Source organism: Xyrauchen texanus, chromosome 42 (genome assembly GCF_025860055.1).
Source record: "Xyrauchen texanus isolate HMW12.3.18 chromosome 42, RBS_HiC_50CHRs, whole genome shotgun sequence".
NCBI classification, from domain to species: domain Eukaryota; kingdom Metazoa; phylum Chordata; class Actinopteri; order Cypriniformes; family Catostomidae; genus Xyrauchen; species Xyrauchen texanus.
The window spans coordinates 1,149,214-1,173,158 of NC_068317.1; positions in this window are offsets into that span (position 1 = coordinate 1,149,214).

The window sequence follows — 23,945 nt, forward strand, 5'->3', positions numbered from 1 at the left end:
TGATGCAGGCAAAGATGAGGAATGAGAAACGCAGTTCAACCTGGCTGGTAATTTCGGTCAGGTTCGGAGTGGTCCATCCTAAATCCAAGGTTCAGACAATGGCATATGAAGTATCCCATGTCTTATGGTTGGAGTTGGCATCAGTTCATCCTCTGAAGTCCATCATAATAGACTGAAGTGATGTTTGGCTGGCACCGGCTGCATTTAGTCATCATCATTCAGCGACACATAGTAGTGGAGTCCAACACGATGCAGGAATGGTGCTGGATCCAGCCGGTTCTAGTGAGCTCAGGATAGGAGTCCCGAGGTTGAGACAGGGAAACAAATAAAATAATATAAGCATAGATGCCATTCAATTTATTGCAGAGTTTTAAATCATGATCAATGTTTCTTGTTTCTGGTTCCGGCAGACTAAACTAAAGCAGCCTAATTGTGGGTTGGAGTGTAAATGAGGTGTTTGCCTGGCTAAATAGATGAGTCTTTAGTCTAGACTTAAACTGAGGAAGTGTGTCCATCGAGAGTCAAATTATATTGTAGTGGCTTATTTTTTAGAGTTTTTTGGTCCAATAATTAGTACCTCTGTTTTGTCAGAATTGAGTAGAAGAAAATTTCTGGCCATCCAATCTCTTATTTCATTGTTACACTCTGCTAATTTTGAGAATTGTGAAATCTCATCAGGTTTTGAAGAAATATAAAGTTGTGTATCGTCGGCATAGCAGTGGAAACTTATTCAGCTATTCCTGATAATATCTCCCAGGGGAAGCATATACAAGGAGAAAAGCAGAAGCCCTAAAACTGATCCATGTGGCACTCCATATTTTACTTTTGTTTGGTTTGACAATTCCTCATTTACATAGACAAAGTGGTAGTGGTCTGCTAAATATGACTTAAACCATGCTATTGCAACTCCACAAATGCCAACATAATTCTCTAGCCTATTAAAGAGAATGTCGTGATCTATCATGTTGAATGCAGCACTAAAATCAAAGCACTAGAAGAGAAATGCAGCCGCGATCAGATGATAAGAGCAAGTCATTTTTTAACTCTGATAAGTGCAGTCTCTGTACTGTGATGAGGCCTAAATCCCGACTGAAATTCTTTGTATATACTATTTCTCTGTAGAAATGAACATATTTGGGAGGATAATACCTTTTCTAGTATTTTTGACATAAACGGGAGATTTGAAATCAGCCTATAATTAGCCAGTTCTCCAGGATCAATTTATGGCTTCTTAATAAGCGGTTTGATAACTGCCATTTTAAAGTTTCTTGGGACATGTCCTAAGTGAGGAGTTAATAATATTAAGAAGAGGTTCTGAAATTACAGGAGATACCTCTTTTAAGAGCTTAGTTGGTATAGGATCTAACAAACATGTTGTGGCTTTTGATGTTTTGATAAGTTTTATTAGCTCTTCATGACCTATGACAAAGAAGGATTTAAGTTGCATGTGAGGAAAATTATTAGACAGGTGCTATGATAGATGATTGCATAATTTCAATTTTATTTCTGATTAGTTCAATTTTATCTCTAAAGAAATTCTTGAAGTCATTACTATTGTGCTATGACTTAATATCTGGTTCAGTCAATGCTTTATTCCTAACCAATTAAGCCACAGTACTGAATAAACACCTAGGATTGTTGTGGTCATTTTCTATGAGTTTGCTCAATTATGCTGACCTGGTAGCTATTAGTGCCTGTCTGTAGCTACAGACTTTATCCTTCCATGCACCGCAATATACCTCTAATTTTGTATTAGAGTACAATTGCACTCCATTTTACAAGGTGCTCTCTTGAGAGCATGAGTGTGATCATTGGACCATGGTGCGGGCGTTTTTCTTGAATTTTCTTTAAATGGAGGGTGTCGACACAATCAAGAGTTATAGAGAATACTGTATTTATATTTTATGTTATTGCATCAAGTTCTTCCAGACTTTTTGGCTTACTGAGTATGTGAGACAATTCAGGAAGATTATTAGCGAAGCTATCTTTAGTGGTCGAAAGGCTTACACAATAGCGTGATGTAGATTGAGTGACATTAGCTGATCGCAACAAACAAGAAACGATGTTATGTTCTGAGATGTTATCGCTCTGTGGTAGAATTTTTTACAGTATCAACATCAACTCCATATGGCAGAATTAAATCTAGCATATGATTATGGCGATGAGTTGGTCCTGTCACATTTTGTCTGACTCCAAGAGAGTTGAGAATATCAAATAGGGTTTGAGATCGATGTGGTTCCTGATCAGTAGATGTTTGTGATTGATGCAATAATCTGTGTTAAACACAGTGGAGCAAACTAATGCACACAGTCGAGATGTAGAGAAGCGGGGAAAAGAGAAAATGGGTGCTAACTGTAAAATACATGCAGTTGAAACTGTAGAAAAGAGGAAAAACCCAAAGCACATTGTAAAATGGCAAAGGATAAAATGATGAACGTATAAAAATAAGCAACGCTAAGCAGGCTAGCAAGATACAAACACTTGTGCAGCATGCCGGCAGCAACCGGAACAGAAATTCTTAGATCATTTACTCATCCTCATGACATCCCAAAAACGTATGACTTTCCTTCTTCAGCAGAACAAAAATTACGATTTTTAGAAAAATAGTTCAGCTCTGTAGATCCATACAATGCAAGTAAATGGTGATCAGTGTCACGATTCCTTGTTGTCTGCCCCGTGTTTTCCGTTTCACCCTTCACTGATCACATTCCATGTCACGTTTTTCTTGTTGTCCGCCCCGAGTCTCACTGTCCTTGTAGAAAACTACAATTCCCACAATTCCCGGCCTCCCTCACTGCCTGCACTCATCATTGTTCTCACCTGTGTCTCGTTTAGTCTTTATTGTGTCCTTGTGTATTTAAAGCCTGTTTGTTCCTCCATTCCCTTGTCGGTCGTTGTTTGCACTGCACATGGATGTTGAAGTTTCATGTTCCTTGTTCATGTTCCCTGCTGTGTGAAGTTCGTGTGAGGATAACCCTACCCTCTCGTAGATGTTCGCTGTCTGTTCACTCTTTGTACGTATCCCGTGTTTAGTTTATTTTTCCCCTCGTGGATCTTTATTTTGGTTCCAGTGTTTGTATCTGTTTTGTTGTCAATAAAATACCACGTTTGGATTCGCACTTCCCCTCTGCCTCTTCCTCACGTCACTACAATCAGACATTTATGCGATTTTTGGTGCTACAAAAGGAACATAGAAGTAATCCATACAACTCTAGTGTTTAAATCCATATCTTCAAAAGCTATATAATAGGTGTGGGTGAGAAAAAGGCCAATATTAAGTCCTTCTTTACTCTAAATCTCTACTTTAACTTTCACTTTCAGATGTGAAGTGAAACTAAACAGGCATCACAGGTGATTTTTAGATATATAAGTGGAGCTTTAAAGTAAAAAAAAAAGACTTACATTTTGATCTGTTTCTCACCCAGACCTATTTTATCACTTCTGAAAATATGGATTTAACCACTGGAGTCATTCTGATTACTTCTATGTTTCCAATATTTTGGAGTTACAAAGGTCTGATCACCATTCCTTGAATTTTATGGACCTAAAGTGCTGAAATATTCCTCTTAAAATCCTGCCAGTCCCAAGCCACTCGTCCCAAAACCACCCTCCTGATGCTTCACCAAGATCTATACATTCTTTACCATCTGAGCCCAGGCTACCAGCCCCTGAATGATTCGATGGCAGCCCTGAGAGGTGTAGAGGGTTCATCACTCAGTGTACCCTGCTTTCCAGCCCAGCAGCTTCCCCACCGAAAGTAGTAAAGTGGCCTACATCATAACCCTTCTCACAGGCAAGGCTTTGGACTGGGCCTCAGCCTTATGGGACCAGGGCTCTCCACTTACTACCAATTGTCAAGACTTCAGGGAAAGATGCTGTCTCTATTGTGGCAGGTCAGGCCATTTTCGTTCCACATGCCCTGAATCTCTGGGTTACAAACCCAGGTCTGTAACCCCTCTTCCAGAGTTATCCCGAGTACCCCCGGAGTATGCAGATCTCCTCGAAGTTTTCAGTAAGGACAAAGCTGCCTCACTGCCCCCTCATAGACCTTACGATTGCGCTATCGAGCTGCTTCCCAGTACCTGCCCACCTCGTGGTAGACTCTATTCCCTCTCTGGTCCTGGGAGATTAGCCATGGAGAAGTATCTCAAGGAGTCTCTGGACAGTGGGTTCATCCGCCCTTCCTCCTCACCTGCAGGGGCCGTTTTTTTCTTTGTGGAAAAGAAGGATGGCGGCCTCCGACCCTGCATTGACTACCGAGGTCTAAACCGGATAACTGTCAAGAACCGGTACCCTCCCCCCCTCATGTCCACGGCTTTTGAGATCCAGCAGGGTGCCACCATCTTCACCAAACTGGACCTCCGGAATGCTTTCTACCTTGTTAGAATCCGGGAGGGAGATGAGTGGAAGACCACATTCAACAAACCCGACGGGTCACTACGAGTACTAGGTGATGCCATTCAACCTGGTGAATGCCCCAGCCGTCTTCCAGGCCTTCATTAATGATGCTCTCAGAGAGATGCTCTACAAATTCGTGTTTGTTTATCTGGAAGACATTCTCATTTTCTCCCACGACTCCCAAGAACCCGTTCTGCATGTTCCGCAGGTCCTTGAGGGGCTACTGAAGCATAAAATCTTCATGAAGTTAGAGAAGAGTGAAATTCACGTCCCACCAGTCTCGGCTTCTGCGTGTCCAAGGGCTGCCTCCAAATGGATCCTGGCAAGATTCGGGCAGTCTTGGATTGGCCCTGTCCAACTTCTGTGAAGCAGGTACAGCACTTTCTTGGCTTCTCCAATTTTTATAGAAGATTTATCAGAAAATTCAGTTCTGTTGCAGAGCCTCTCTCCTCCCTCACCAAGAAATCAACCGGACAGTTTACATGGACCAGAAGAGCAGACCAAGCCTTCAACAAGCTAAAGCGACTCTTTACATCTGCCCCATACTTGCCCTCCCTGATCTAGAGATACCCTTTTTATTGGAAGTGGATGCCTCAGATGTGGGAGTCGGAGCTGTTCTGTCACAGAGGGGTAAGAGTGATAATAAGCTTCACCCATGCGCTTTCTTCACTCATCGGATTACCCCAACGCAGAGGAACTACGATATTGGGAACAGGGAACTGCTGGCCATTAAGATGACATTGGAGGAGTGGAGGCATTGGCTGGAGGGGGCCAAACACCCTTTCCTCATTTGGATGGACCACAGGAACCTCACCTACATCAATGAGGCAAAGAGGTTGAACTCCCGACAAGCCGTTTTATTTAACCGTTTAAATTTCACCCTCTCCTATCGCACAGGTTCCAAAAACCTCAAACCTGACGCACTCTCGAGACAGTTTGATCCACCAGAGGGCGAGTCCTGTCCAGAACCCATTCTCCCCACCTCCTGGGTGGTTGCCCCCATCCAGTGGGACATGAGACGGCTATTCACACTTCAGCTTTAATGTAAGTACATAGTTATTAAACACATCTAATATGAATTGGGCACGCTTTGCTACTTTTTTCTTTTACATCTCTGGCGTCTCTGTTTTCCACTGTATTTGAAGTTCACTTGAAGCTGAATCAAACAGAATTTATACTGTACACACTTTCTACTGCGATGGCAGGTAAGGCACTGTACAGTACCTTGGCTCAGTAAACAACAAACTGCCATCTGTCTGTTAAATGAAACGAGAGGGAAATTTAGAGCTTGCCTTTTAATATGGTTAGACACAACACACACACACACACACACACACACACACACACACACACACACACACACACACACACACACACACACACACAATGTTCTGTGTTTGTCTCTTGAAAGTACACTTAAAGCACAATGATGTTGAAGCCTCAGTGGATCCCATTCAAAAAAATAAAGCTGCACATTGGCATCTCTGATTGTAAGAGAAATTCTGCCTGCTTTGAGCATGGCGTGACAGATTTTACTGCAGAAAGCAGATGCTCTTGGGAAAGGTATGAAGCATAGCAAACTATATTTAAATTACACCAACACTGTGCGTGTGTGTGTGTGTGTGTGTGTGTGTGTGTGTGTGTGTGTGTGTGTGTGTGTGTGTGTGTGTGTGTGTGTGTGCATGTGTTCATAAATGTGTATGTGTCCGGTCAGTACAAGCAGCATATCATTCTTTCTCCCCTCTGGCAAAGACTTCAGTGTTTACAGGTTGTTCTTTCTCAAAACTGCCTCCAAAAAAATTTAATATGCCCCAATATTTCTGTTCTGGAAACTGGAGTTTCCAGAACAGAAAGTTACATGACAGTGTGGCCAACACTATAAAAACCTCAACATCTTTAAGAGTTCATCATTTTAGCATTTTTATACCACACTGAAAGTAATAGATTTATAACTGTAGGAGATTAGAAGTTTTCATGGTTTTCTTGATATTAAGGGGACAAAATTGGCAATTATATCGGCAATTTTGGGCCTATAGACTTTTACAAAACAACTCTTAAACTCAAACACGTTACACACTCTCACTAGTTTATTTAACTTGTCTACTAAAAATGTCCAAAAGTGTCCATACAGAAATGAGATAAAGTATATTGGAACATATGCATTATTCAAACACATTTATAACATGTTTGGTTTTTTTCTAATATAAAACATCACATACTTAATTTATTTCTGTATTTTCATGCTCTTGACACTTCTGTCTATTTGACAAACAAGTATACTAACTTTTGATAAAAATATAGCAATTATTAGTGATAAAGCTATTGGCCTTTGTGGAAATGAGGGATAAATAGTTTAAATCATTTTCACTCCGTAGCTATTGATATGTTGTATTTTTTCACTCATTGTTTAGAATATGATTTTAAAGTGTAATTATAAAAAAAAAAAAATTATAATGGATTTCGATATTTTAAGATGGAAATTCTGGGTCTGGGACAAGAGTTAAAGAATAAAATCCATACATAAAAGGCATTTTAAATGGCAAAAATAAATATAGGCATGGTAAAAAGTTTACAAGATGTTTGAAACTTTAAAGCCTTAAACAAAAGGTACATTAAAGTAACATTTCCCCTTTTGTTTAAAGGTTTGTGAAGTGTTTCATTAATTACTAAAATATATATTTACAAATTCCTTTTAATCTCATTATAATAGTCTATCTTTCTTTCTTTCTTTCTTTCTTTTTCCTTTGCTACATTGTGACATAAACCATAATTTAGTATAATAAACCATATTAATAAAAGTTTGAATAAGTGTATTTATTTACCATTAAAAGGCTCACCATTTTTGAAAATATTGTATGAACCTTTTTATGCATGTCACTATGTCTACATGTAAATGATTTATAATGCATTTCTAAATGCCTTATTAGTCATTAATTCACACCATTATTAATTTAATGTATATAATTTTTTTTATAAAAATTGAACCCTGGGATGTAAAAGTGCTTGTAGTTGAAGAAACAGTGTGTGTTCACCCGTGCATGCATGCATGTGTCCGTGAGTGGGTGAGATGAAGGTCATTTGTCTTGGACACAGTGACTCTAAAGGACAACACAGGCACCTCTGATGCTAAAACGTTGACCTAACTTACATGACAACTAAAATAATGTGGGAATGCCCATAAATACCTGCCACACAATTATGACAAAATCAATTATATGTTTTATGGCTGGAGGAGCATCAGGAGCTATAAAAGCCCTCAGTTGGAGCTTCATGAACAGCATTCTACTGCAGACAAAACACTACAGCTCCAAACACTAAGACAAAGAGAGCCATGAAAGCAGCAGCAGCTCAGAGAATACAGCAGATTTGCATCAGGTCTTTCTTCTTTAGCTGCCTCTATCTTTCAAAACTGGTGAAAGCAAAGATGCTTTGAAACGATTATGTTTAAATAAACAGCGTGAGGCCTGAGGGTGTGAGCGTGCAGGCCAGAGTCTCTGATGCTATCAGGCAGGTAAAGCCAGAGTGACTCAACCCTCTGCTCAGTTATCAGCATCTACATATTTATCTGCAGTCTGCCATTCATCCACCTTTCTTCCCTTACACACACACACACACACACACACACAAACAAAAAAATACTATGGTGGTACTATGGTGCCGGACTTTGATATATGGGCCATTTTCAGAAAATAATTTGTGTCATTTGTGTCAACTTAGAATTTCACAAACAGTTCACATTGTTTGAAATATTTTAAGGTATAACTTTTAGAGTTTGTAATGTAAACACAATTTAAAATAAAAAATACATTGTTAAGTGTTTGCTTACATTATATTATAAGATCATTTAAATGCCTCATTCATCAAAAATATATATTTTAATATGTTATATAGAACACAATGTCTCGTTCCATCCATCAGGGATCGAAGGTTACAACAGTAACCAAGACATTACTCTTCTGTCACTCACTCGACATTGTGTCAATGAAGTGACACTAGGGGTCCCTATATAAAACGCCATGACTAACTGAACTGTGTTATGTGGACTGGAGGTGCGAGATGGGCCGTCACGTAACCTCCACCAATGCTCTTGTAGGCGTCAAATGGTCCCCTGCATCTTGGGGACAAGTTGACTGTTCAAAAATAAGGACTGGCTGACCCAGCCGTGGCCTCTTCTCTTTTTTTGTCCCCAAAAGGAACTAAATCGTTCAGCTGGAGGCCATATACGGTCTGCGTCGGGGGTGTCCCTCCAAAGTTTCTCCAAAAACTCACCAGCCACAGGTGTTGGGCCTCATGTATTCAGATACAAGACAAAGGCATGCCTAACAAAGTCGTTAAGCCTGACTGAGGCCCACAAACACAAAGTCATAAATCTTACTGATAAAAACTGCGCCAAAATCAAATAAAGGGAGTATAAAATGGACTACAAATCCCAAGAAGCCTTGCTCACTTTTCAACTGTGTGAAATTCCAAAGGATCAAACTCTCAACTCCTATTGGATGAGGTGCTCAACAGAACGCCCATCAACCATGATGTCATCGGGAGTAGAAATACCTTGGAATTCCTTCTGAGCATTGCTTCCAGTGACTTTGCTTGCCGTGCGTAAACGCAGCTCATCGCTGCTCTCAGGTGTTGCCTCGTTGCACAAGGAAGTAACGTTTGACTTGAAACTGCGGCCATACAATCTCCATCTTGCTTGATGAGTTGAGATTACTCTGTGTTCCACCAAACACCTTAACGGATCTGAAGCAGACCACCGAGCAATCCGCATCTTCATCTGTTTGCCTGCAGAAGTGAAGAAAGAAGAATCCCCTTCCCTCTTTAATCAAGTTGACGTAGCTGATTTTTCCGCCAGTCCGCCGAGAATCAGCAGCCATACCGCCTGCCAACAGAGCGAGGAAACGGCCTCCCGTCATCACCCGAGCCTCGAGGATCCGAGTCTACATGCGTTCTCACGCAATCCAAGAGGTTAACGTCTGGGCAGAGATAGAAGATTTAGGTGTTATTCTTGTGGATCAAGTTTATTGTTTGTACATTTTACAGACCGCCGATTTCACTCATTGTTGCTAATAATACTCAAGGTATTAATGTAACATACTGTTATCACATACTGATTTTGCTGTGTTGTAATCCAACCATGTTGGATTGTTGTGTATTTACACCATCATGGATGAGACCGGCACACTGTGTTTATCCATTAAAGGACCAAAGGCCACGGGACGGGTTACGAGCCATTCACCGCGTCTCTGAGTGATAAACTAACAGTTGCCTTCTCTCCCACGATCGCGAAACCGGCTTTGGCACAGCCACTTTATTCTCTCTCTCTGTTGTACTAACCACACACACAGCCGTGACCCTCACAAACCTTTGGCTAGTAGAAAACTTTGTGATGAAGCTTACATTTGTCCCCAAGTTATCGTACAAGCGGAGACCACTTTCGCGGCCATACTCTCTGGCCAGAAATCTTGCGTTGATGTACTCTTCATGAGAGTCACGTCTGCCATTTTGTGCACGTCACTCCTCACACACACACACACATACACACACACACACACACACACACACACACACACACATACACACACACACACATACCGTCCTCTCATGTGTTATAGGCTTATTTTGGAGACCATATCTAATCACGTCACAGTTTAGTTTGTAGTTGTAAGTCGGAAGTTTTTTACTGCATTGTATTAATTATAAATTGATATTACTGCATCAATAAACTTTGTTGTATTTCAAAGAGAAGTGTTTTGGATTGTGTTGCATACACAGGTGCCAATGCAGTCGCTGACCAGTCCAAGGGCTGGCGGCTGAATGCCTGTTGTACACGCCGCCCTAGCCACAATTGGAGGCATCCGTCATAACTATGACGCACCTGGAGAACAGTTCTAGGGGAACCCTTACCCATAGAAATGCTAGGTCAGTCCAAGGGCTGAACAAATGGCAGCAGATTATCGTGACGTGCATGCAGTGTGTGCCGTGGCACCATGCCCATCTTGGGACTCAAGTCTGAAGCAAGTGCTGAAGAGAGCTTGCTCTTTTCCCAGTTGACCGGAAGCCCCAGCCGGCTGAGGTGCCTGAGCACCAGGTCCCTGTGCTTACACAACAGATCCCGCAAGTGAGCTAGAATCAGCCATTTGTCGAGATAGTTGAGGATGCGGATGCCCATTTCCCTTAATGGGGCATGGGCTGCCTCCTTCGTGAAGGCGTGGAAGTACACGTCCTTCAGGTCTACCGCCGCAAACCAATCTTGATGCCGGACGCCTGCTAAAATGCATTTCTGCATCAGTATCTTGAATGGGAGTCTGTGCAATGCCCGGTTCAGAACTCGCATGTCCCAAGACTGACCGCAACCACCGCCTTTTTTGGGTACGATGAAGTAGGGGCTGTAAAACCCCTTCTTCATCTCCGCTGGAGGAACAGGCTCTATTGCGTCCTTCCGAGATCATAAGAAAAGGAAACCAAAGATTCTTCTAACCTCTAATCTAACCTATTCAGCCTCCCACGACTCGACCAGGTTGAGACCGAGGTGGCACTCCTGGACCACCAGGGTGGATATCGCCTGCCCGACAGACTGTGCCTTGACCTTCGTTGTCCGGAGGGCAAGATCTGTTGCCGAGCACAGCTCCTGCATCAATCCTGGGTCAGGACTACCCTCATGCAGCTCTTTAAGTGCCTTGGCTTGGTGCACCTACAGGAGAGCCGTGGCATGCAGGGCAGAGGCAGCCTGTCCAGCAGCCAACAGTGATGACTTAAGCCTACAGGCCCTGAATGGGAGCCTTGGATGACTCCGCCAGGTGGCGGCGCTCTGCGGGCACAAGCGCACCGTGACCGCCTGATCCAACTGGGGAATCACCGAGGACCCCCTGGCCACCCCACTGTTGAGGGCAGTGAGAGCGGTGGGTGAGACCGGCAGTAAAAGGTGCTCGCCACGATCACGTAAGCTCATCATGCACTTCTGGGAAGAAAGGAATGGGGCGGAGCGTAGGTGTGAGCTGCGCTCTGGCCCCAGGAACCAATCATCGAGCCGCAAGGTTTCGGCGAGGAAGCGGGGGACGAGCCCACTCTCCGATGCTGCTATCGACAGCTCATCCTCTTCACGAGCCCCGAGCATGCTGGGGACTGGGAGGCACAGGAGCATGCTGGGGAATGGGAGGTCCGTGGGGGGTTTCCTGGCGGAGAAGCTCCCATTGAGGTCCCCAAATCGCCCCCAGTGCTAACCGACTCTACCTCGTACTCGTAGGTAGAAGTACCGTAGCGGGGAGCTGCTGGGATGGCTTTCCCTCTGACGAAAGAAAGCCGCGACCACAACGTTGCCATGGTTGTGTTCTTGCATGAACCATCCACAAAAGATCTCTCCATGTAGGTAGCACCCAAATACGTAAAACAGTGATCGTGGCCATCAGAAGCGGAGAGAAAGTGACCGCAACCAGGAATACACAAACAAAAAGGTAGCTTGAAAAAGACGCTTTCGTAGGTGTCAATCTTTTAGAAGAAAATATATTATTTTAGAGGAGGACTTTTATTCTCTTAGCCGTTGAAGCACCCAGGGGCATTCTCTGCACAACACCATTGCAAGAGGGGGAGAAACCACTGTAATGTGCCATAAATCCAAAAGCTTGAGTAATTCAGTTCGCTAAAAACAACCGCACGGCTCCAAAGAAAAAATATGAATAAGTGGTTGCATTCCAGATCCTTTTATACCCATATGTCCAGGGGAGTGGCATGCAAATTCTGGGCTCCCAAGGGCGACCCCTAGTTTCACTAAATTGACACAATGTCGAGTGAGTGACAGAAGGGGATCATGGATATTGTCTTTTTCCCTACAATTTCTGTTCAATCCTGTTATGCTGTAACATTTCCCCAGGATTGTTATGATGTCACACCTTCCAATATTATGTTAGAAAGAAAAAAATAGAAAAGAAAAAAATCTGACCACATGTTTCAAACAGAGGGAAGTATCTCTTGCAGTTTTTATGAAGATTTCATTATGTTTGTAATTATATTGGCTTTGTTACGCTCAATTGGTCAACTTTGTTATGGAAAAATCGCAGTGATCACAGCTTTTTTTGGCACAAAATCTATTGACTGTAATGTGGTGTAGTATAACAATTTTTGCTTGTCAAGTCTGTTTGAAAAGAACAGGGTTCAACGGTTTTTGGACAAAACATGTTTTGAAAGAGGATTATGATGGGTTATGAATACACATTTATATATCTATATATATTGTGTGATATATTACAAGGCACACCTAAACTGAGTGATAAGAATTAACTGAATTATCAAGCCCATTCAACTTAAAGTATATGAATTTCAACGTATTGTAACAGGGTTGAAATAATGTAGAACTTTAGGGTTTGAAAGATACTTAAAGAATACAATACATGGGAAAGAACACCATGTCCATGGCCCTACCATAGTACTGTAGAAACAAAACCTGAAGCTAGTGGATGCTTTTGAGAAAGGAATTTCATTGCAGGAACAGACAGTATTTTCTCATGTAAAAATTCTCTCAGGTTACACCTGCACAGTGACAATAGCTCTGGCGCTTAACAGTGACATCACTTCTGCTTCCAGCCAACACGAGAGCTGCTACCCACTGGATGTGTGTGGAATATGATATGATGGTGTGTGTGTGTGTGTGAGACGAGGTGAAGTCATGCATGGATGGTGATCTGTTTAAGTCATTGTTCAGGTAATCTGATAAAAAGAGAAACATAAATATCTGTCCAACATCACATTGTGGTTCACAAGGACTCTACATAGACATAATGATTATTATACTGTACAAAATATATATTCTATCCCTTAACCTTATCTGTAAACATAACCCTCACAGAAAACTTTCAGCATTTTTACATTTAAAAAACAAAACAATACAAAACATAGTTTGTTATGTTTTTTTAAGCCATTTGGTTTATGAGGACACTTAAAATACATTTAGCAGCATCCACATGCTTTTTTGTATGAACATGCTGCGCAATGTTGGTGCGGCCTCCATGGGCGATGGAAAAGCGAGCTTTTCACTTAAAAAAATTATTAATTTTTTTTTATATTATAATATCGTTTGTAATGAAATATTTCTTATTAAATTATAAAAGAATGGTCTCTGACATTTAAACCTCACTGTACATGTAGTGCGAAGATCAAGAGTATAGGCGGATCTTTTGTGACGTCATTGTTTATGTTTGTCGCGTTGCATCATGGGAATCGTGTGGCAGGAAACACTGCTAGATACCTGTAATTTGATTGTTTGGAGGAGGATTTAGAGAAGAGGATGGTTCACTCTTGCTGTGTGGTCGATTGTACGGCTCGTTGGGGGCCTGATAAAAGGTTTTTTCGAATTCCCTCCGAAAAGGATCGCAAATTTTCATCAATTTTTCACCATAGTACAGAAGCCATTGAAAGTCTCACACTGAACACAATTGAATTGGTACAACAGTCACTACATTTTCAATAAATAAATAAGAACACTGATCAATGAAGACTTACCCAGCTTTGCAGTCGCAGTGAGCAGTGATTATTTCGCCGTTCTCTTTGGCGATCACCCACGGGAGATGCGAATCACGCTGTGACTCTGCTTGGCCAGGTCTAACGTCTGCTTTTAGCACGATCACTGCTTTCTGTTTGGCAGAAAAGATCGGCCCAACTTTTCGAGAAACAAAATAGTCATAGGCCTCCAGACTTTTGAAAGCCTTTAATCTTTCATGAGTGAAGGGTCCAGGGGGTTCTATTAGATAAGAATAAATGTCTCCCCAGCAGATTGGTGGCCAAGACACGGGCGAGTCGGACCAAAGTTTTTTGTCATCCCAGATCTCATATGGGCTTTGAATAACTTCGATTTTGTTACCAATACAAATTTTGAGCTTCTCTCCAAACATCCTCTGGTCTTCAGATGTTAAAGTGCTTATATATTGTGGATTTCGCCCGCTAACTCTCTTGAAAGTGCTCGTCGCGTCTTTACAGCCCGCCATACTGTTTGTTTTGTTGCCACACAACCACTCGCGCATGCGTACAAAGATGTCAACAAAGATCCTCCTATTGTGTACAGCTAAATAAGTCTAAACATATACACGAAAAGTGTGTACACACACACACACACACAATATGGATGATGCATCATCATTTTCTCAGGTTAGAATAGAAAATCTGTTTTTAAGTGTTATGAAACACTATAACGTCTTGGTTACTGATGTAACCTCCGTTCCCTGATGGAGGGAACGAGACGTTGTGTCGATGAGTTGACACTAGGGGTCACCCTTGGGAGCCCAGACATCTCTGATCTTTTGAGAAAAGGCCAATGGGAATTGGTGTGTGGGATTTGCATGCCACTCTCCCGGATATACGGGTATAGAAGGCGTGTCGCAGCAAACCCATATTCAGTTTTCCGCACTGAGGAGCCGAGCCAAAGACCCGGTCATTTCAGCTGTTGGTTCAGTGTTGTGGCAAGAGGGACACAGCGTCTCATTCCCTCCATCAGGGAACGGAGGTTACATCAGTAACCGAGACGTTCCCTATCTGTCACTCACTCGACGTTGTGTTGAGTGACACTAGGTGTTCCAATGGAAAACGCCACAAGAGCTGAACCAGGTTACGCAGACTGGCAGTGCGAGACGGGCAGAACTCTGTGTGCCTATTAGCCAGCACAGCAAGCCGTCATGTAACTACCCCCAACAAACTGGCAGGCATGAAGTGGTTCCCTACACCCCGGGGAACGGCTAACTGCTCAGAAGTTTAAGGACTGGCTGACCTAGCCGTAGCCTTCTCTGTATTATTCTCCCCAAGAAAAAGGAACAAATGATTCAGCTTGGGGGCCATATAAGGTCCACCTTGGGGTGGCGTCCACGGAGACCACACCCGGCCCGGGGGGGGGGGTACAACTAAGTGGAATACAACTATTGCTGGGTATCGAGTTCGATACATTTTAGGCACCAACCAAATTGCCTCTAAACAATCGAGTATCTGAAAATATCTTATCGTTCATTACCAAATTTCGATACCTAAGGGGTTAATCTCGTCAACGTCAGTGATAAGGATGTAGCATGCTAGATGTGCCCAAATCAAAAAATGCTGATATCAGAAAATGGTTTGAGTTCCAGGGCTGAGAAAGAATGTTATCAGAAACATTGCTAACACTGTTCTACATTACAGAGAAATACTAAACTGTAATAATGAGCCTTTAAAATATAAATTTTACAAGCGCACGCATGAAGCACATTCTGAATGTGTCGGAAAAACCAGCAAGAGACTGTCTGAACATTTTGTTAATTTATAGAGAGAAATGCACATTCGGGTTGAGCAAACAGACGATGATCTCGGGATCAATGAGTGATCAGCTGATACCTTTGACCATGTCATGATGATATTTGGCTCGTTTTCCCATTAATCTATTAAATTATTATTATTATCAAATTAATATAACAAATAATTTTCCCGTAGACACAAAGACAACTGTTTGAAGAAACATTGTTTATTATATTATTAAGTACAGATGACAGAAAATCTGTATATGGGCATATATGACTCACTGATACAGAGGCGTGCAGTCTCGTAGAACACGCACATCTAAGGATCTCACACTTTGTTTCTACCTTCTAATTAAAAATGTTTATGAGTGCTGCAAATGACTCCGGAGGTGCTTTGAGTTCAGTTCACTTTATATCCACAGATCAGTTTATTGTGAACACAACTCTGCAGTCTGTAAAATAATAAAATTATTTAAAATAATACAAAAACACGTTCACCTCGAACCATGATTTATATTTCAGTGATTATTATCATCATTATAATTATTATTTTTACATTTATAATTGTTCTTATGTCTTCATTTGTGGAAGTAATTTTCTGCCTGCAAGTTTAGACGGATTCTTGCCTGACGGTAAATGGAAAGGTGGTTACGTTTTTATATATATATATATTATATTATCACTTTATTATTTATTTATTTGCTTTTTCGTTTCGTTTGGAGTGCAATTTGAATTTAGAAATGTATTTGATTGAAGTTTTTCTTTTTTTAATAAATTATTACATTTTCAATCAGGGGCATTGCTAGACATAAAGGTCTACTGGGGCACAGGCCCCCATTACTCATATCGCTTTTTTTTTCTTTCTTGAAAGCCTACTGCATGCAAGAAGTTTGCACAATGCACTATACAAAACCTTGCTTAACCCACTATTCCTACACTGCAACAAGTACTGGGAAAGGTAAACATGTAAAGATATTAATCTTTATGAAAATATTTAAGTATCTTCATCATACTGTACATGAACTTTCGCAACATGTTTTATGGCATAAAATGCATACACTGTATTTGCAAATAACAAAACCGGAGAAAACTTTCTTGCACATTTGCATTCTTCTATATTACACATTACACATCAGGAAAACATCTGTCAAGGAAGTCTATGGAATTGCATTATCCAACGTCAAGCAAAATGGCCTCAGACGAAATGGCTTTAGACAAAAATGTATCAGAATGAGCAGAGTTGGATGCTAAACTGACAGAGTTTGTTTGCAAGCTTGTGAAACTAGCTGAGCTATCTCTTACTTTATAAATGCAGAAGTGTCGTTTCTATAAATGAATAACTAGCTAGCTTACATAATTAGTGTAATTTTAAACTGACGTTTGAAACTCATCAAGTTTACTTACAACAACAACTCAAAACAAGTTAAACTATTGTCCTTTTTAGTTGCTAGGTAATTAGCACACAGCAGCCATAGTTACTGACAACTGTTTATGCTGTGTCCTAAACTAGCTCTAGTGAATTAAATTATTAATTTCATATCCAAAAGATTGATTCAATGTTTTCATAATCAAAGACAGTACTACAGAACACAAAAATTTGTTTATTTTCTCTGCAATTGAATTGACAGAGGTTTTCCTGAGACATGATGCTTTTTCATCTGATGTCTGAAACCTGTCTCTGACGGCTGAGGATGTAGTTTGTTTATTATGTAGTTTGTTTACCTCCCACAAACTCATCTCTCCTTTCTGTTTCCTATCCCTGCTTCATCCAAATAATTTTCTGATGTCCATCTGTATACAGGAGCCAATAATGTATGTCAAAATATGACCATCCGTATTATTTAGAAACTTACTTATGTTTCATCATGTTTTCATCGCCTACCTTAATTCTGACTTGTGCGTAAGTTCTCACATAAGTTAGGAGGTAAAGTTCACACTAAGGGCTTAGTAATTAGTTTGTAACTAAGTCAGTGCTTAATTTGGCTGCACCACCTGTTCTTAAGGCAAACTTAACTAATAGGTCATAAACTCTCCATAAAGTAATGCGTATAATATCTTATATATTTCGTATATGTGGACACTTGACACCAGACGACGCACACTGAAAACTGCACCATTAGATCGGTTTCATGCTGAAGAGACGCTTAAAAGTATGTTTTTATTTTCTCTCTTGTAAATGTAAACAAGTGTAAATGCCAACATCATAATATATGTCGAAATGATTAATGACTATCAGGCAAAACTTGAGTACATTGATGTCATTAAATGTTGTGTTGCACTCAAGCCCGACACTCGTGGCTGCCCAGGCAAGCATGAGTCCTCAGCTTTCTAGATGTTAGAAATTGCAGTTAAAAGACATGTAATCTGATGCTGAGACTTTATTACTTTATTACTAACTTTATTGATCTGACGGGTCGTTTTTAAAACTTTTGGGTGACAGCTCTGGATCGAACTTAGCTATCACAACAAAACTTTCTCACATGTCTATGAAATGACACCAGCTCCAAAAGATATTAACCGTCCAGGCCTGGCTCCACAGGGGGGCCTGGGTGGGCCTGTGCCATCTAATCATGAGCTTGACCCACCTTGACAACCACTCCCACACCTCCAACTGTTTGGCCCACCCGGAGTGTCTTATGGCCTTACAGTACATATTAGAGCTGGAACCGGGCCTGTAACAATCCATGGCGTTTCTCTCTCAGAACATGTTTTGTGCCAATCCTGTTATATTCTAAATGTTTTGGGATTTAAAATCAGTGCAAAATTGTCTAATAATGGCCTTGTCTATTAGGAAATATCACTGCACCACACAACACTTTATTTAAAGTCAGGTTTGTTGTGTTTAAGGAACACATTTGTTTCTGCAAATAAATAAATAATAATAATAATAAACTGTAGGACCATTTGAGCATAATGAGGCCAATATAACCAAAAAACATAATTAAACATTAATGAAATGTTGATAAAAGACAGTGAGAGAAACTAACATGTATGTCTGTCTCAAGTGCCTTATTGCTTTCATGAAATGGCTACTACATAATACATATAGTAAGGACAAATGTTTTCATTAATGTGTGTGGAGCGGAGGGGGGCGGGGCCATGCTGGAATGTCGCACGCCCGGTCCCCAATCGGCCTGATGGGGCGCACGAGGGATAAAGGCAGCCGGTGACGACGGTTCGAGAGAGAGAGAATTACGGGCATGTCCGTCATGTGTGTTTATGTTTGTGTGTTTTGGTTTAAGTTTTCATTAAATAATTATTTATATTGACAAGCCGGTTCTCGCCTCCTCCTTGCCCATCTTAACCCCCTTACATTGGTGCCAAAACACGGGAAGGAGGAAGGATGCCCGTCGCAGAGTCCTCGACACTGCCGCCCACCCAGGGGAGCGCCGCTGCAATCTGCCGGATGATGGAGTAGCCCGACCGCCTGGACGTGGGGAACAGCCGCTGTCCGCGGGACGAGTGGAGACTGGATTCCCCAACCGCCTGGAGCGAGGGAGCCGCTGCCAGTCCCCAGAGATGTGGAGGGGTCGAGGGAAGACCGCCGTCCACGAGGGGAGGAGGGAAGCAACGAGGAGTGTCCCCACGTGCCGCCAGAAAAGCGGAGGGGCGTCCTGTCTGCTGGGGGTCGGAGGTTTGACTCCGGTTCGCCCGGAGAGGAGTGGCTGTCGTCCGCCGGAGAGTGTGGAGGAGTGTTCGAGGACCACGCGACAGTACATCAGAGAACCGGTGAGTGAGCTTTTTCTCTCTCTCCTCTCTCTCTCTCTTTCGCACCGAGTTGGCCTTTTCCATTGCCTATTTTGTTTTTTGTGTTGTTGTTTTCCCCTCCTGTCTCCTCCCAGGTCGAGGAAGGCGGGGATGACCTGACGGGGCGCAAAGCACTCCCCTCCCCAGGGAAAGAGGGGTGGGGGGGTGTATGTCACGCCGGTGGCACCCTGGCCTGAGGTAGCGGCGGGACGAGTGTGGAGCGGAAGGGGGCAGGGCCGGGCTGGAATGTCGCACGCCCGTCCCCAATCGGCCTGATGGGGAGCGCGAGGGATAAAGTCGGTTCGAGAGAGAGAGAATTACAGGCATGTCCGTCATGTATGTTTATGTTTGTGTGTTTTGTTTTTTCATTAAATTATTATTTATATTGACAAGCTGGTTCTCTCCTCCTCTCGCCCGCCATCTTAACCCCCTTACAATGTGTGATTTTATTAAGCACAGCCACATTACCATGACACATAATTCTGTAAACCATAAAACCCTAAAGTGACCATAAAAATTATACATTTAAACAACTTTACAGCTCAAATAATACCCATGTTTTAACAGAAGAATTCATGAAAGTGCTTTTATATAAATGTATAATCTTCACACTTCAACCCTCCAAAAATTTGTCACATTCACTTAAGTTGTATGTGCCTAATTTCTATTTATTTAAAAAAATAAAAAGGAGGGATGATTTGAAATAATTGTTTGTGGTAATTTGCAATATGACAAAAAAGCTTTCAAATGAGCTTATCTTGTATTGTACCTGGAATATTCCTCTAAGTGTCATTCTACTAAGATACAGTACCTAGCATATAAACTGAGGCTCCCCTTCTGTCGCTCTCTCCACGTTGTGTCAGAGAAGCGACACTAGGGGTCTCTCTTGAGCGCCGATATTCACCTCTGAACTATGAAAAAAGGCCAATGAGAGTTGGCAACCAGTATTTGCATGTCCCGCCCCTGGACATACGGGTATTTAAGCGGCGCAAATACGGGAGTTCATTCAGAAAATTTCTTCGGAGCCGATGGTCGTGCATGCAGTCTGCTGCGAGTTACACACCAAGTTCCTGTTTTATCCTCTGACGCTCTGCATGCTGTTGGACTTTATGGCGCACAACAGCGGCTTTCTCCTTCGTGCACGGCTGTGCATTCTTGCCCCTGGGCGCTTCGACAGCGCAGACAACTCAAAAGAGTTGCCGGGTGCGCGGAGCAAGGTAAGTGCTTTGAGTTTATTCTCAGCACCAGAGCCTCGGGACACTACAGTGCCTCCCGACGCTGCATTACCTGTTCCGCACCGCTGCAAAGCCCCGCCGGGTACGTCCAAAATACTCGTCCCCTTGGTGCCCCTAGCACGGAGCTTAGAGGCGTGGCTTTCATTGCCCAGCCCGTCACGCTGGCTGCACCGGACCATTCGACTCGGTTACGCAATTCAGTTTGCCAGGTCTCCGCCCCCCTTCGTGGGCGTTCATTTTTCCGCAGTGCACGGCGAACATGCCCACTCCCTGCGTGAAGAAATCGCCTCCCTTCTAATCAAGGACGTGATAGAGCCTGTCCCTCCAACCGAAACGAAGAAGGGTTTCTACAGCCCTTACTTCGTTGTACCCAAGAAAGGCGGTGGCTTACGACCGATCTTGGACCTGCGAGTTTTCAATTGGACCTTGTCCAAACTCCCGTTCAAAATGCTCACCCAGAAACAAATTCTATCTGGCATCCGGCATCTAGATTGGTTCGCAGCGGTAGACCTGAAGGACTTCCGCGTCTCAATTCGCCCTCGACATCGACCCTTCCTACGGTTCGCGTTCAACGGCCAGGCGTATCAGTACAAAGTCCTCCCCTTCGGCCTGTCTCTGTCCCCTCGCATCTTCATGAAAGTCACAGAGGCAGCTCTTGCCCCGCTCCGAGAAGCCGGCATACGCATACTCAATTACCTCGATGACTGGCGGCACGCACAACGTGAAAGTTACCACTGCCTGCCGCCAAACCTTCAAACCCTGGACAGACCTCTGCTTTCTACGGGCAGGAGTACCCTTGCAGCAGGTGTCCTGACGCGTTCTGGTTACAACCGACGCCTCCAAATTGGGTTGGGGCGCCGTGTGCAATGGCCGGTGGAACCGAGGCCTGCTGTGTTGGCACATCAACTGCCTAGAGCTGCTGGCTGTTTTCCTTGCCCTGAGGAAGTTTCTCCCGTTAATTTGGGGCAAGCACGTCCTAGTCAGGACAGACAGCACCACGGTTGTAGTCTACATAAATCGCCAAGGCGGAGTACGCTCCTTCCACATGTCACAGCTCGCCCCTCGTCTCCTCCTTTGGAGTCAGCAGCCACTCACTCACTGCGCACCACTGCAGCATCCCTGGCAACCTCAATGTGATAGCGGATCCGCTGTCAAGACAAAGCTTGCCCGGCGGAGAGTGGAGGCTCCACCCCCAGTCGGTCCAGCTGATCTGGGACCGGTTCGGCAAGGTCCAGGGAGACCTGTTTGCCTCCCAAGAAACCTCTCACTGCCCGCTCTGGTATGCCCTCACAGAGGCTCCCCTTGGGACAGATGCTCTGGCGCACAGCTGGCCCGCGGGGCTGCGCAAGTACGCTTTGCCCCAGTGAGCCTTCTTGCACAGGTGCTATGCAAGGTCAGGGAGGACGAGGAGCAAGTCACTCTGGTGGCCCTCTACTGGCCCAAACGGACGTGGTTCTCAGATCTCATGCTCCTCACGACAGCCCCTCCCTGGCGAATTCCCCTGAGGAAGGATCTTCTTTCTCAGGGACGGGGCACGCTCTGGCATCCGCACCCAGTCCTCTGGAACCTCCATGTCTGGCCCCTGGACGGGATGCGGAAGATCTAGCCGGCCTACCACCGGCCGTCATAGACACTATCAACCAAGCCAGAGCCCCTTCGACCAGGCATCTTTACGCCCTAAAGTGGCATCTGTTCGCAGACTGGTGTTCTTCCCAAGCCGAAGACCCACAGAAGTGCGCTAGGTCAGTGTGTTTGGTCAGTGCTCGTGTTTCTACAGTAGAGGCTGGAGAGGAGGCTGTCCCCCTCCACCCTCAAGGTGTAGGTCGCCGCTATTGCGGCCCACCACAACACGGTAGACGGCAAGTCTCTTGGTAAGCACGACTTAATTGTCAGGTTCCTAAAAGGTGCCCGGAGGTTGACTCCCTCCCGGCCTAACCTGTTCCCCTCCTGGGATCTCTTGGTTATCCTCACGGGACTCCAGAGACCCCCCTTCGAGCCACTAGACTCAGTTGGACTCAGGGCCCTCTCTCTCAAGACTGCCCTGCTGATCGCGCTCGCCTCCATCAAGAGGGTCGGGGACCTGCAAGCATTCTCTGTTAGCGACTTTTGCCTGGAGTTCGGTCCGGCAGACACTTTCGTGATCTTAAGACCGTGACTGGGCTATGTGCCCAAGGTTCCTACCACACCCTTCAGGGATCAGGTAGTGAACCAGCAAGCGCTGCCCCGGGAGGAGGCAGACCCAGCTCTTTCACTGCTGTGTCCAGTACATGCTTTACGTATCTATCTGGACCGCACACAGAGCACTAGATGCTCTGAGCAGCTCTTCGTCTGCTTTGGGGGACAGCAGAAAGGGAATGCTGTCTCCAAGCAGAGACTCGCCCACTGGGTTGTCGACGCCATTTCCCTGGCTTATCACACCCAGGCCGTGCCCCCCCTTGCGGGTCCGAGCTCACTCCACCAGGAGTGTTGCGTCCTTGTGGGCACTGGCTAGGGGCACTGCCCTAGCAGACATCTGTGGAGCAGCGGGCTGGGCAACACCTAACACTTCTGCGAGATTCTATAATCTCCGAGTTGAGTCAGTATCGTCCCGTGTTTTCTCAGGTCTGAGCCCGTAGAACTCGGTAGCACGCTCACGATCTGACCAGGTGAACCGCCTACACCTAGCGCCCTTTCCCCCTAACCAAGGGAAAACAGTGCGCCATCGTTCCCAGGAGATCCCATCTTTGGGACACTGGTTGACTCCTCCCTAGCCCTCGTGGGTCACAGTTCTGCGGAGGAACTCACCGACCCAAACCACTGCGGTACCGCAAGCTACCCTGTACTGGTATAGGTGCTCTGCAGGTAAGGCCTCCTGTTCGGACTCCCCCTGTGTGTAATACCACGGTACTGTCCCCTCACGAGTTGACTCTGTGTTTCCCTTAGGCAGTTACAGCTGCCTCGGTCACTGTGCTGTATGCTTCCCCCCTCTACGAGGCTGGATCTACCACCGCACCAACTTTTCCACATAGCTCCTAAGTTAGTCCATGTGATGTATTTGCCACTAAAGTTTGCCTCCCCTCCCGGGTAGGTGTGGCCTCTGCAGGGTCTTCCCTGCCCTGAATAAGGGCTAAGACCCCCTTCCCTCAATGCGCGTAAGGGCCCCGGCCATAGTTGCGCTATGCGAGAAACATAGAGAGAAAAGAGGCCCAGCCAGGCTGGCCCGTTCCCATTTTGGCGGCCATCACCTTGTTCCCCCCTCCAGGGTAACGATAAGGAGTCTGATGGCTTGAATGGGGCATTGGGGAAGGGTACGTGCAGCCTGATACAGTTGGTCATTCTG